Below are 14,469 nucleotides of genomic sequence, written 5' to 3' on the forward strand. Positions count from 1 at the left end.
CTAAAGCTTTATTAAAGCAAATTTAGAAGACTGAAAGGAGAAGATATGAGCTCAGAATTACTTGTGGGATGCTGTATCTGGTAGGTAGTATTATCCAGTAATTCTGGGGTATTCATCCTGAGTACATGGTAGGATTTCACTGTCTGCTCCTTGAAGTTAGATATGACCATGTGACTTTAGTCAATGAAATATGAGTGGAAGTGATGTGTCTCATTTCTGAACAGAAACCTTAAGAACCAGTGGGCAATTTGTCATGTTCTCTTCCTCCTTGAGGGAAGAGATTCCATTGGCCTGAAAATGGAAGATAGGGAACAGAGGTTCCTGCTCACTCGAAGTAAAACTTTGTTGTTTTAAACAGTGAGATTTTGGAGTTGTTATTGTGGTATAACTCAGCCTGTACTTTATGATTCACCTTACTTTATGATCTATTAATGAAGAGTTCCATGGAAGCAATGATATAATAAAAAATTATCTTCATAATTTCAACCAGTTAGAAGATCAGATAGTGATTATATTGTTTTTGACCAAAGATTTATAGGGAAAGAAATGTATTGAATTTGCTCTTTGTAGCAATTTATAATGCTCAAAACAGTACGAAAGAGATGAATTTCTAATGTTGTTGTAGGTAACATTTTGAAATTGTTTTTCTAACAAGAAACTTTGTTTTTCTAAAAATGTTCATCAATTGAAACTATGTGAAGACTGCTAGGTTCTAGGAAGATACATTGATGGCCTCCACCCTCATGGAGTGAACCAACTCCCAAAAATGTCATTGGAGTTAGAAGTCTAAGTGAGACCTTAGTTCCCACCTTTTTTTTTCTCTTGAAAAACCATCTGTTTTGTGATATATAATAGAAACTCAAATTCACTGTGACTTACACAAAATAAAAGTTAATTTTTCTCTCATCTAAAGTAGTCTACCAGGTTGACATTCTAGGGTTGGTATTACAGCTCTTTTTTAATCAGGTTCTTCTGTCTCTCTTTTTCACCATCCCTAGGGTATGGAACTTGCCTGTGTTGCCCAAGATAACTGCTAGAGATCTAGGCATCACATTTATACTCCAGATGATAATATAGTAGCAGAAAAAAAGAAAGGTAAAAGGACCTGTGCCTGATGTCTTTTAAGGAGATGTCTTGGAAGTTGCCATATTACTTTTCTGTTTGGTCTCCTTTGTTAAAATTTAGCAATTTAGCCACACCTAGCTGCAAGGGAAGCTGTCAAATATAGCCTTCTTGTGAGCAAACTTATTCCTACCTAAAAATCAGGGTGGTCATTACCAAGGAAGAATCAAAGAATGAATATTGGAGTGGCAAATAGCAGATTCTGCCACACTGTTTTACAGAAGATATTACTTAAAACTACTTGCAAGAAGTTTTACTGGAACAATAATTTTAAAAAATTGGTTCCCTACCTTCATACTTACAGACTTAGTGGAATCTGGGAGTCTAGAGCTATTTTCTTTTGTTCATAGCACTGAGCCTAGTTTGAGCAAGTTTTCTCAAGCACTGAGCAAGGTTTCTTTAAGTTTGGAAATATGAGATAATGGGATAAATTGATCTACTGTGGTCACCTGAATCATCTCATGCCACCAGAGAGGATTATATTTGAGAGGCAATCTTTTGGCAATGGCACTTTTTTAAACTTTTAATATTGTATAATTTCAAACTTATGAAAAGATTACAAAGTCTTCTATATGTCATTTGCCCAGGTTCACCAATTATTAAACATTTTGCCCTGCTTTATTTGTTGTCCTATCTCTATATATACACATACATATTTTTCGCAACTATTTGAGAGTAAGTTGCTGACATCGTGCCCCTTTATACCTAAATATTTCAGTATGTTTATGCCAAAATCGACAACAATCTCTTTCATAACCACAACATAATTGATAAAATCAGGAAATTCTACATTGATACAATAACTATTATCTAATCCCCCTAGTCAGTATTAAAATATCATCAATTGCTCCAATAATGTCTTTTATACCTTTTTTCTTTTCCTAGCCCAGGATTCAATCCAGGATCATGCATTGAATTTAGTTGGCATGTTTCTTTAGTTTCCCTTTGTCTATGACAGCTTCTCAGCCTTTCTTTGTCTTATATAACCTTAGCATTTTTAAGAGTACTGCCCAATTATTTTGTAGAATATTCCACAACTTGAGTAAATCCAATTTTTTTCACGATTAATTCAAGTTATGCAAATTTGGGAGGAATAAGTCAGCTGTGACATTGTATCTTTTTCAACGCGTCCCAACAGGTGGCACATACTGTGGCTTTGTCCTACTATTGTGATATGAACTTTATTCACTTGCTTAAGTTAGTGTCTGTCAAGTTTCTCCATTGTGAAGTTATTTTCCCTTGTTAATTAATAAGTAGTTATAGGAAAATACTTTGAGACTTTATAGCTACCTTGTTTCTCATTAAACTTTTACCACTAGTTTTAGCATCCATTGATGATTCTTGCCTAAATTTATTACTATGATGATTGTTTCAAAATTACGACTTTTTAGCTCCATCATTCCTCCTGAATGCATTAGCTGGCATTCTAGGTCTTAGTATTTTGATTTGCAAAAATACAGCAATCCTATCATTCAGAATTCTGTCTGATATTTAAATCTATGGGTGTGGAAAAGAATAAAGCAACCTGTAGTATTTGTAAATGAAGCTCTTGAAATTCTGTCTTTGACAGCAACATAATTTGAGGGTTTTTTTTTTAATAGAAAACTGAGGTGTGTCCTAGACATATTACAATAAAGATTTGGAAGAGGCCAGGCACTGTGGCTCATGCCTGTAATCCCAGTACTTTGGAAGGCCGAGGTGGGTGAATCAACTGAGGTCAGCAGTTTGAGACCAGTCTGGCTAACATGACAAAACCCCATCTCTACTAAAAATACAAAAATTAGCCAGACGTGGTGGCATGTATCTGTAGTCCCAGCAACTCAGGAGGCTGAGGCAGGAGAATTTCTTGAACCTGGGAGGTGGAAGTTGCAGTGAGCCGAGATCGCGCCACTGCACTCCAGCTTGGGCAGCAGAGCAAGATGCCGTTTCAAAAAAAAAAAAAAAAAAATATTTTAGATAAAGAAACTGAGGCACTGAGGGAAGTTAAATAACTTGTCCAAGATTGCTTAAGGGATAGGTAATCACAGAGCTTAAGTTTGGACTCAAGCCATTCAATTCCAGGGACTGTGCTCTGTAACTACTGTGTTATAAATAATCAGTGGCTAGAGTGGAGCACTAGAAGTACGTACTAGATCACACAGCATCTAGGTGGCTGGTCTATGAAAAACAGGGCTCCTTTTCTGGGCTGGAGTTTATGGTCATGTTTTCATCCAGTTCCCAGAGCAGATTATCAGGAGCAAGGCTGGTCTCACTTCTGCCAGACCCTGAAGTTGTATTTGTAAGTGATAGCTAAGAAAAGTTGTATTAAAATAGATACCTAGATATTAAAAATTCTGGAATTTATATACCCATTGATTATTTGCAGTCTATCTAAAATTTTTGGAGTATAAGATACTTCCTTGTACTATATATTTAAAACTCCCTTCATTTCAATATGGTGCCTGACCCACACCTCAGCTGTTTCTATTCTCAAATCCAGAATTTGTCAGGGTTGACCTTTCCAATCTTCAGCTGTGATCGGGAAAGGGCATTTACCTGGTGTATGTGCTGGGGAGGAAGAGTCTAACTGCTGCAAATACAGATTTTCAGCTAATTCTGTTTTCAGCATCTCCACACTTTCTCATCTTCAACAGTACTGGGTGGCTCCAATCCCTAAGCCTTCCCAGGGCTCTGCAACATGAATCAGCTTGTTTCTGGCTGTTTCCATCTCCCACTGCTGGTTTAGGTATCAGCTTTCTTCAGACTGATGAGTCAGTAGCTGGTCCTCCATCCACTCCTCTTCTCTTTGACCTTGAACACGTATACCTCTTTGTTGTTGTTGTTCCTTTACCATCATCTGAGCAGGATTCATGAGAGACCTGAGGCAAATGCATGGGTTCAATCCACATTTCCAGAATATCTCTTTAATCATGTGACTGAAGTTCAGTTGGACTGAAGCAAACACAAAAAATCTCTAGGTCAGTATAAAATCAGAAATGTGTACTCTTATTCTGATAGACTATTACTGATAAACTGCTGAGGTAGAAGCTAGAGGGATTTTTTTTTTTCTTAATGTTAATTCTAGCAAGATGGTGTCAGAGCTGGTTTCTATTGACAATTCTACTGACAAATGTGCCATAAGATTACTTCTCAACCTTTGCCCTGGTAGTCGCCCTGTCTTCTTATTTAATAATTGTTATATCAGAGTCTGGCTTAAGGAAAAGATAATTTATTGGGATAATATCAGGGGCTCATAGACTCAATGGGAGGCTAGAATTCAAGCTATGGGATGACAAGAACACAGAAACTCAAAATGGCTGGTACGGAAACAGGAAACAAAGACTGTGTCCTGGAACAGCTTGGTCAAAATGCCGCTGCCAAGGTCACCACTGTATAAGATTGACTACCAAATTGCTCCCGTCCTTTGCTATATACTCTTGAGAGACACTCAAGGTCGGAGGATGTCCTCTCCCTGTCCTAAGCTACTATAAGGGGATGTTATTAAGTTGTGCACTACTGTGGGAAACTGGACTTGATCCTGCCAGGACCTTCTGATGCGTGTGTAACTTACCTCTCAGACTTATTCACTCACCAATAAGGTGAGCTTAGGTCAGGCTGAGGATGAATCTCTACCCTTGGGTTTCAGCTTCTGAGCAATGAGACATCAGAGCCAGGAATTCCTAGCCCCCTAAAAATCCCCATAAGGAGATCAGGGTGCTTTTGGGAAGGGGGATGTGCATCAGACACCTGCTTCACATCCTTCCAGCCTCAGCACTGTTGGCAGCCTTGGCTTTGGCAAACAGTACTGCGTAAGATTCAGATGGTTTCACACTGACAGCACCTTGCCTCCAGCATGCTCTGAGCATCTTTTGCTCTCCGCCTGGGGGAAGCTGTTTTAACACCATGGAAGACAACTCAGCATGCTCCAAGCACAGCCCTGAAGTCAGGGGAGTCAGTGCCTTCTGGGGCCTCCTCAACCAGTGGGTGATGGATAAATATTTCTCCCTGTTGAGTTGTCTATCCTTCAGTAGAAATTCTAAAACAGCCTCTGCATGCTTCAGCAGATGCTGTTTGGATCAAGCCCTAGCTGCCCACTGTGGAGAATAACTTGGTATAAGATCCTTGTGGTAGTTTTTCTCCTTCCTTCTTTTATAATTCTGGTCCCTTTCTCTTGCTTCCTATGATCACATGCTCTGTTTCAGAGAAAACCCAGGCTAAGACAGACTAAATGTTTAGGAGACCAAATAAAGTCTGATCAGGGATCACGTCCATGAAATCAGTGAGCAACATTTATGTGGGTCCTGTTTATTCTAATCTTAAATATTATAAACATAATACAATGTAGCCAAGATATCAATAACTGGTGTCCCATCTCAAAGGAGCGTGGACAGTTCAGTCTTCCCAAGTACAGATGTTGGACCTTTCTACCATCTCACTACCTTACTAGGTATCCAGGATGTAACTCCGCTTGGGCCCAGAGGCATCTTAAGTGCAGTGAGGTATAACCAGTAGATAATCAGAAGGAATCTCATAACAGTATTTCTTACCAACATGTCCCGTCTACTGTGTACTCACTGAGTATGATGCTGGAGACCCTAGAGTGAAGTTCTTGGGAATTAAAAGTAAAATCCACTGGGTTTTAGTCATGACAAGCTAAGCTATGCTGCAGTAACAAGCCCATTCACTGGCTTTACGCAATAAAAGTTTATTTCTCACTTAGACGAAATCCAATGCAAATGTTCCTCATCAGGCAGCTTTCCAGCGCAGGTGTCTTCCAAGTGAAAGGGAAAGCAGGATCAAACATAGATAATTTCTTATGTTCCAGGCCAGGAAGTAGCCTTCATTATTTCCACTCACATCTAATGAGCCAGAACCAGTCATATCACCCCACCCAGATCCTTGGGACTAGAGACTCTGTGTGAGCCCAGGAGGAAATCTCTGGTAGAATGCTTTTGTTCAGTGAGGGCTGGACCATCATAGAAGAGGACTCCTGTCTCTCCTCTGGCCCACTCTCTTAGGACTGGGCATTTTTCCTTATTGGGATGATCCCCCAGGTCAGTTCCCCAGGCTTCTGGGGTCCCATCTACTATCGCTTATCTTTTACTCCTTTGCTCTTCAGTCTTCCCCATCCCCACAATCTCATTATCCTTCTCCACGCCCTGTGTTCTCTCACAACAGACTTCAATAGCTCATTAAATCTAGAGCCTAGATTAAAAGTTGCAGAAATAGCCAACTCCCTTTCTTCAAGGGCATGAAGGGCTCAGTCTTTGAACTCACCAAGGGAGTAAAGAGAAATTATTATATTCCATCCTTCTAATTTAGCAAAGAAAGGAGAAAGAATAAAACAGTTTTCATTCTGAAAAGGACCGAATATTTGTATTCTACTATGATTGTTTAATGTTCCCCCTTTCCCATTCCTCACCGTCTCTCACTTGGTCTTGTCCTGAGTTTTCCCCTCCACCCTACAGGTATTGTTATCTTATAAAATGAAATCTTACCAAGGCATTCCACAGTTTAGGAACCTATAATAGTTTCCAATAATCCTAAAGATATATTATTTTTAATGTATCTCAAAACACTCAACAGGATATCTGTGGTAGACAGAATAATGCCTCCTCACACCATGCCTTCCATCAATCCAGAGCAGGGTATCCACATCCTAATCTCCAGAACCTATAAATATGTTACCAGACATGATAAAATGGACTTTGCAGATGTGACTAAGAACCCCGAAATGGGAGATGATTCTGGATTATTTGGATGAACCAATGAAATCACAAGAGTTCTTATAAGAGGGAGCAAGAGGATAAAAGTCAGTAGAAAGAGATGTGATAACAGAAGCAAGAGCTTGGAGTGATGTGAGGAAGCGGCCGTGAGCCAAGAAATGCAGCCAGCCCCTAGAACCTGAAGGAGGTAAGGAATGGATTCTCCCCTGCAGTCCCCAAAGGGACCAGCCCTGCTGATAACTTAATGTTACCCCATAAGACTTATTTTAGACTTCTGACTTCTAGAATTGTAAGAGAATAAAGTTATGTTATTTTGAGCCAGTAAATTTATGGTACTTTGTCACAGCAGTCATAGAAAGGTCACATAGTACCCAACCTCTTTCCATCCTGGTTTCAGGCTACTTTTCCAACATCATCTCCAATCTCTCTCCCCTCTATATCTTCCAACTACTGTAGAAGAATCACTGTTTATCAAATATCTTGAAACTCTGCCTTTGTTACTCCCCTACTCCCACTCTAATTCACCTAATTACTCCCTGGTTAAACCTCTAATCAGGCTCCAAGGCTCAGCTCAAAACTCCCTTTGCTCAGGACAGCCCAGCCTATTTTTTCTCTTTCGTTGTTTCCACACCACTGTGAATATACCTAATCATTAATTTAGGTCGTTCTCCTTGCCAGAGCCTGAACTCATCTCCAGAAGAGATCATTTAGGTACTTTCAGTTTTGAAATCAGTGCCTAAACTACAAACTGTATTAATAAATGTTTGTTGAGGGGAATTCAGTTTTATACACTTGTCCATGGGAAATGTTTTAGATGAAAAAAAAAAAACCCATTTCGATGTGATAAGGAGAGAATTTTCCAGTGATATGGACTTCAAGTTCTGGTCAATGTTAGACAGTCTTCTTACCAATACTACCTTCCCTCATTTTAAAATTATCATAGAATCAATAATAATAATGTGTATTTTTTTATGCTACTAAGAAAGCATAAAAGTCCATTTTTATGCTACTAAGAAAGACATACCCAAGACTGGGCAATTTATAAAAGAAAGAAGTTTATTGGACTTATAGTTCCACATGGCTGGGAGGCCTCATAATCATGGCAGAAGGGAAGGAGGAGCAAGTCACATCTTACATGGATGGCAGCAGGCAAAAAAGAGAGCTTGTACAGAGAAACTTCCATTTTTAAAACCATCATATCTCGTGAGACTCATTCACTATCATGAGAACAGCATGGGAAAGACCTGACCCCATAATTCATTCATCTTCTACCAGGTTCCTCCCACAACACATAGGAATATGGGAGCCACAAGATGAGATTTGGGTGGGGACACAGAGCTAAATCTTATCATTCTGCCCCTGGCCCCTCCCAAATTTCCTGTCTTCGCATTTCAAAACCAATCATGCCTTCCTAATAGTCCCCCAAAGTCTCAACTCATTTCAGCATTTACTCAAAAGTCCACAGTCAAAGGTTTCATGCAAGACAAGGAAGTCCATTCTCCCTATGAGCCTATAAAATCAAAAGCAAGTTAGTTCCTTCCTAGATACACTGGGAGTACAGGCATTGGATAAATACAGTCATTCCAAATGGGAGAAATTGGCCAAAACAAAGGGGCTACAGGTCTCATGCAAGTCAGAAACCCAGCAGGGCAGTCAAATCTTAAAACTCCAAAATGATCTCCTTTGACTCCAGGTCTCATATCTAGGTCACACTGATGGAAGAGGTAGGTTTCCACAGTCTTGGGCAGCACCACCCCTGTGGCCTTGCAGGGTGCAGTCACCCTTCTGGATGCCTTCACAGGCTGATGTTGAGTGTTGTGGCTTTTCCAGGTGCACAGTGCAAGCTGACAGTGGATCTACCATTCTGGGGTCTGGAGGACAGTGGCCCTCTTCTCATAGCTCCCCCAGGCGGTGCCCCAGTGGGGACCCTGCATGGGGGTCCCCACCCCACATTTCCCTTCTGCATTGCCCTAGAAGAGGTTCTCCATGAGGACCCTGCCCATGCAGCAAACTTCTGCCTGGGTATCCAGGTGTTTCCATACGTCTTCTGAAATCTAGGCAGTTCCCAAACCTCAGTTCTTGACTTCTGTGCACTCGCAAGCTCAACACCAAATGGAAGCTGCCAAGACTTGAGGCTTGCACCCTCTGAAGCCACAGCCTGAGCTCCATGTTGGCCCCTTTCAGCCACAGCTGGAGTGGTTGGAATGCAGGGCACCAAAGTCCTTAGGCTGTACACAGCACAGGTACCCTGGACCCAACCCAGGAAACCACTTTTTTCTCCTAGGCCTCAAGGCCTCTGATGGGAGGGTCTGCTGCAAAGGTCTCTGACATGCCCTGAAGACATTTTCCCCATTGTCTTGGTGATTAACATTCGGCTCCTCATTACTTATGCAAATTTCTGCAACTGGCTTGAATTTCTCCCCTAAAAATGGGATTTTCTTTTCTATTGCATTGTCAGGCTGCAAATTTTCCAAACTTTTATACCTTGTTTCCCTTTTGAAAACTGAATGCCTTTAACAGCACCCAAGTCACCTCTTGAATACTTTTCTGCTTGGAAATTTCTTCTGCCAGATGCCCTAAATCATCTCTCTCAAGTTCAAAGTTCCACAAATCTCTAGGGCAGGGGCAAAATGCTGCCAGTCTCTTTGCTAAAACATTACAAGAGTCACCTTTGCTCCAGTTCCCAACAAGTTCCTCATCTCCATCCGATACCACCTCAGCCTGGATTTAATTGTCCATATCATTATCAGAATTTTGGTCAAAGCCATTCAACAGGTCTCTAGGAAGTTCCAAACTTTCCCACGTCTTCCTGTCTTCTTCTGAGCCCTCCAAACTGTTCCAGCCTCTGCCTGTTACCCAGTTCCAAAGTCGCTTCCACATTTTTGGGTATCTTTTCAGTGGTACCCCACTCTACTGGTACCAGTTTATTGTATTAGTTCATTTTTATGCTGCTGATAAAGACATACCTGAGACTGGACAATTTACAACAACAGAAAGAGGCTTATTGGACTTACAGTTCCACATGGCTGGAGAGGCCTCACAATATTGGCGAAAGGCAAGGAGGAGCAACTGACATCTTACATGGATGGCAGCAGGCAAAAAAAGAGGGCTTGTGCAGAAAAACTCCCATTTTTAAAACCATCATGTCTCATGAGACCTGTTCACTATCAACGAGAACAGCACAGGAAAGACACACACCCATAATTCAATCATCTTCCGCCAAGTACCTCCCACAACACTTGGGAATTATACGAGCTATGAGATGAGATGTGGGTGAAGACACAGAGCCAAACTATATCATAATGTATTGGATAAAATCATTTAATTAATCTGGATTAAATTTAGACATCTATTTTAAGGTAATAAATACTTTTTACATATAGTTTTTATGACATCTACAACATCACATTTAAATGTGAAAGTCAAGGTCTTCAGGGCAATAATCATAGCAAAGTTTCATGTAATGAAGTTAGCTAATTTCTTTGAGTGAACATTTTAAGCACTTAAAGCCCTTCTGAAATTTAAACATGTCAACTCTAATTGAAAGATAAGTTTCTGTATAGGCATTATGCAAAGATATAGGCTTATAACATCAAACCATGAGGTTATATTATCTAGACACAGCTGCTAAGGAACTGATCTTGGGCAAAAATTTCCAAACCTGTGACTTAAAAAAAGAACCCTAAAATTTTATGCAATACAACTCAGAAGAATATTTGGAGCTTCCATAGTGTTATCCCTTCCTTTGATTAAACAAGACAGGCAAATTTGGTAACATGCTCCTGTAGCAATCTGATGCTTTAAAAATTTACAGGAATAGCAAGAAACATTTCACAATCTCAAATTCATCCATAGAATCTTAGAGGTATATTTTAATGATAATTTTAGTGCCAACTTATTTTGATGAAAAACTCATAGCTCTGTTAATGATGAAGATTGGATAATGTTAGGATTGAGTAGGACATAGAGAAAAATGGAAATGGTTACCTATTTTTAAATACATATTTGGAAAATGAATTATGAATATGTATCTATTAATTTTTGATTTTTCCCATTCTTATAGAAACATATATGCCTAATATCAGTTTTGGGGAATTTTTAGTCACATAGATGTGGATTCTGGTCAAAGTCTATGACAATTCAATCATAATCCTAGCTTTATGTTATAGGTTACTCAAATTTTCTATGTTTAGTAATATGTTTGCTTAGACATGGCTCTTTGAAATGCTCAAAGCATTTCTGCATACACTATATGATATAGATGTTTGTTACCTATGGCACAGATATAAAGAGAATGAATTTTAATGTTAAATTGATCAATTTCCACTATCACACTCACCTCCTTGGTGACATGAGAATTTTGACCATTTCTGCATCAAAACCCAGTGGCATGCTGCAGCAGCCTCTCCCCTCCCTCCCTCTCTCTTTCCCTTTCTCTCTGTCTGTCTCTCTCTCTCTCTCTCCCTGTCAGTCTCCACCTCAAAAACTGATTGTTAACATTTGACTAGCTAGCTGTTAAACCACTGGTAGCTTGAAATCCAACATAGCAGGACTATCTACACCATGGAAATTGGCAAATTCTACAAAGCAGGGTCTTTTTTCTTTCTTTTCTTATTTTTGGGAGGCACAGTCCAAAAAGCCTGTCCACCAGCACACCAACAAAAATCTAACTACAGCTTCAGATCTTCACATTTGCAAGCTAATAGGAGAAGACCAAGAATCTTGGTATAATAGTTTTTAGCTAACATTTTCCCCTAATGATCTATAAAGAATAAAAACTGATACTCCTAATTTTTAGATGGAGAAATGCAATAGAGAAAGGATAGTGTCATATCATCATTGTTGAATGCAATAATGCAGCCTATATCTTGAGGCTCTTGTTCAAGTGATTACTAGATAGAGATCTTAGAATATACTAAATTAATGGGGATTTTATAGAAAGCCTACGTGTTTATTCACAGAAATGTATTAATGCCATGCATACATGTGTGTGTATCATCTTGGGACTGAATATAGAGTCAGTTTAAAAGTAAAATTTATATTTTAAGTCATGACCCAGAATAAGGATTTTTGTGTCATTTTATAAATCTGTGTCATTTGTATTCAATGTAGTAGAGCACATAGCTCGGAGCAAGAATGCAATAGTTTAGATTTTTAAAAAATTTACTATGAGACCTAGCAATAAAAACATGAAGATAGAAAAATATCATAATAGAGAAAAATCTAAAAGACAATATGACATGTTGGGCTTATTGCCTGCCTAATAACAATAAAAGCAGGATCCATCACTGTAGAAAATACAACATATTCCTATGGAAATTTCTTGCAAAGTCTTTCGGTATAGCAAGCACCTTTTAAGTAGTTTCCAAAAATAATGGATTTAGAGTATACTGAATTAGCTGGGATAAATGTTTTGCAATGAATTGAAAGTGCTCCTTAGAATGTTTCTTGACAATACTCCACAACCAAAATGGATCTGTCTGCTTTGATTTTAAGCCGAGGTAAATATGATAGTGGAGATAGACTGGGTTGGACAGTGTCATAACCTGCCTGACAAAAAATATTTCTCTACTTTCATTTATTTCCTCCAGACATTTCTTAGTAAAATGTATCAATCTATGAAAACCTAAGATATAACCAGTTTATAACTTGCACTATTAAAATATAATGTGGAAACCAAATATTAATTGGGGATCAAGAATAACCCAAAATATATATTATGTCATGTGTCTGGATTAAGAGAGTCATTCTGGGAAAGGAGGATGAGATCAGTGCACCTGTATTGGAGAACAAACTGTCCTCAGGAGAAACCAGTCTAGCCAGAGGAACAACTGTGCATCCAGTGGGAACGCTGAGGTAAAGATGAAACCAGGACAATGGATAGCCCAGACAAAATCCTTGGCCCAGAGAATAGAAGACTAAAGATAGTGGGTTTGGATGAGATTCAAGGGACAAATTCAGAGTAGCTTTGTGCTGTGACAACCCTTTACTGGGGCGTCTTCTTTAAGTTGCAGGGAATGGGCAGAGCAAAGTATGGGCAAATATTGGTTGATATTAGTTGTACTTTTAGAATGCACAAAAGGTGGGCAGTCCAGAAACACCTGTCTGGATCAGATCAGCTGCTATTACAGGACCAGGAGCTGCCTCCATGATGCCAGGAGTCTGGGATTTCCCAGCCCAAGTGTTTCAGTATTAACATTAATTCACATAGGTCTTTCAGCTGAGTAAACTAGGTATCATTATCCCTATTTGCAGAGGTGGAAACTGAGGCCTAAGTACGTTAAATAATTTGTCTAAGGTCATGGAAGCTAGTATATACCCAAAAATGAATCCCAGGTTTGTCTAATTCTAAATTTTCTGCTTTTAAACTCCATGTTATATAGGTTTACAATTACATTCTATATGACTGTATTTTTATAAATGTGTGTCCACTAAAGAGACTGTGAAGCCAGTATCTTGAAGAAACCCACATACTTGTCACTAAAAGGATAATCTGCAAACCAGCAGCATCAAACTTATCTGGAAATTTGTTTAACTTGCAGAATTTCAGATCTGCCCAGATTTGCATTTTAACAAGATTCCCCTAGGAGATTCACAGACACATTAAAGTTTGAGAAAAAACTGCTCTAAGAGACTTCATGGCCTGAAAGGTATAGGCTTTGGGCCTTGATTACCACCACATAGCCTGGCAGGTTCCCTTTATAATCTTTGAAAGTATAAAGCTAGCATGCTCCAAAAGCTCTGATAGGCACCTTCAAGCATCAACCTGCTTATCAGAATCAACATTTGCTGAAGGCTTCTTATGTATCAGGCCCTGATCTAAGGCCTAGAAGACATGCCATACTCTTCAAAACCCTTGAATAAGATTTTATTAGTATCTCCACTTCACAGATAAGGACATTGGAAAAAGGAGGCTGGACAACTTAACTCTAGGTCCCACAGCTGGTCAATGGCAATGCTGGAATTTGAGCTCGGGCAATCAAGTCCATTCCTATCGTCTCAACTATAAGGCAGTACAGCAAGAGGCCTGTCTGTCACTGCCTCTGAACAGGATCACCGTTTTCTAGGTGACCTCCCCAGGAGGGTGGCTTCTAAACACCCCAGTGGTCACATTGAATAGGTAGGGGTTGAAATGGGCTAATCAGAACATGGCAGGTGTGAACACTCTTGTCTCTATTGTTGGCCAAAGCTGTTTGGGGCTTCAGAGGTCACACTGGAAGATCCAGGGGCTCGGGGCCCTTATGAATGTGTCTGTGCCCCCAGTGCTGACTGCTGCAGCTGGAGTTTCCTGTCCACAGACACATGAGTGGTGTGTGGGAGTGTTCTTTCTGTGACAAATATAATAGACTCCAGATTCCACTCTCTACAGCATGTCTGCTCCATGATACTAGGTTTAATTATTTGAAATTAGTTTGTTAATAGATAGAAGTTTAATTTTTAAAATAAAGTAGATTTTATTAATGAGAGTCTAACATATTCAAATTTTTAATAACCATATTTTACTCATAAAATTAAACAGAAAAGTATTATTTTTAAGAAATCCCTCACCTTGATGGCATTCTTGCCCTAAATAACATTTCTGGGCTCTCATTACTGTAAGCCTTGACAGTGGAACTAAGGCCTTTCCGATCTACAGGAGGGT

Source organism: Macaca fascicularis, chromosome 4, assembly GCF_037993035.2.
Source record: "Macaca fascicularis isolate 582-1 chromosome 4, T2T-MFA8v1.1".
Taxonomy (NCBI): Eukaryota; Metazoa; Chordata; class Mammalia; order Primates; family Cercopithecidae; genus Macaca; species Macaca fascicularis.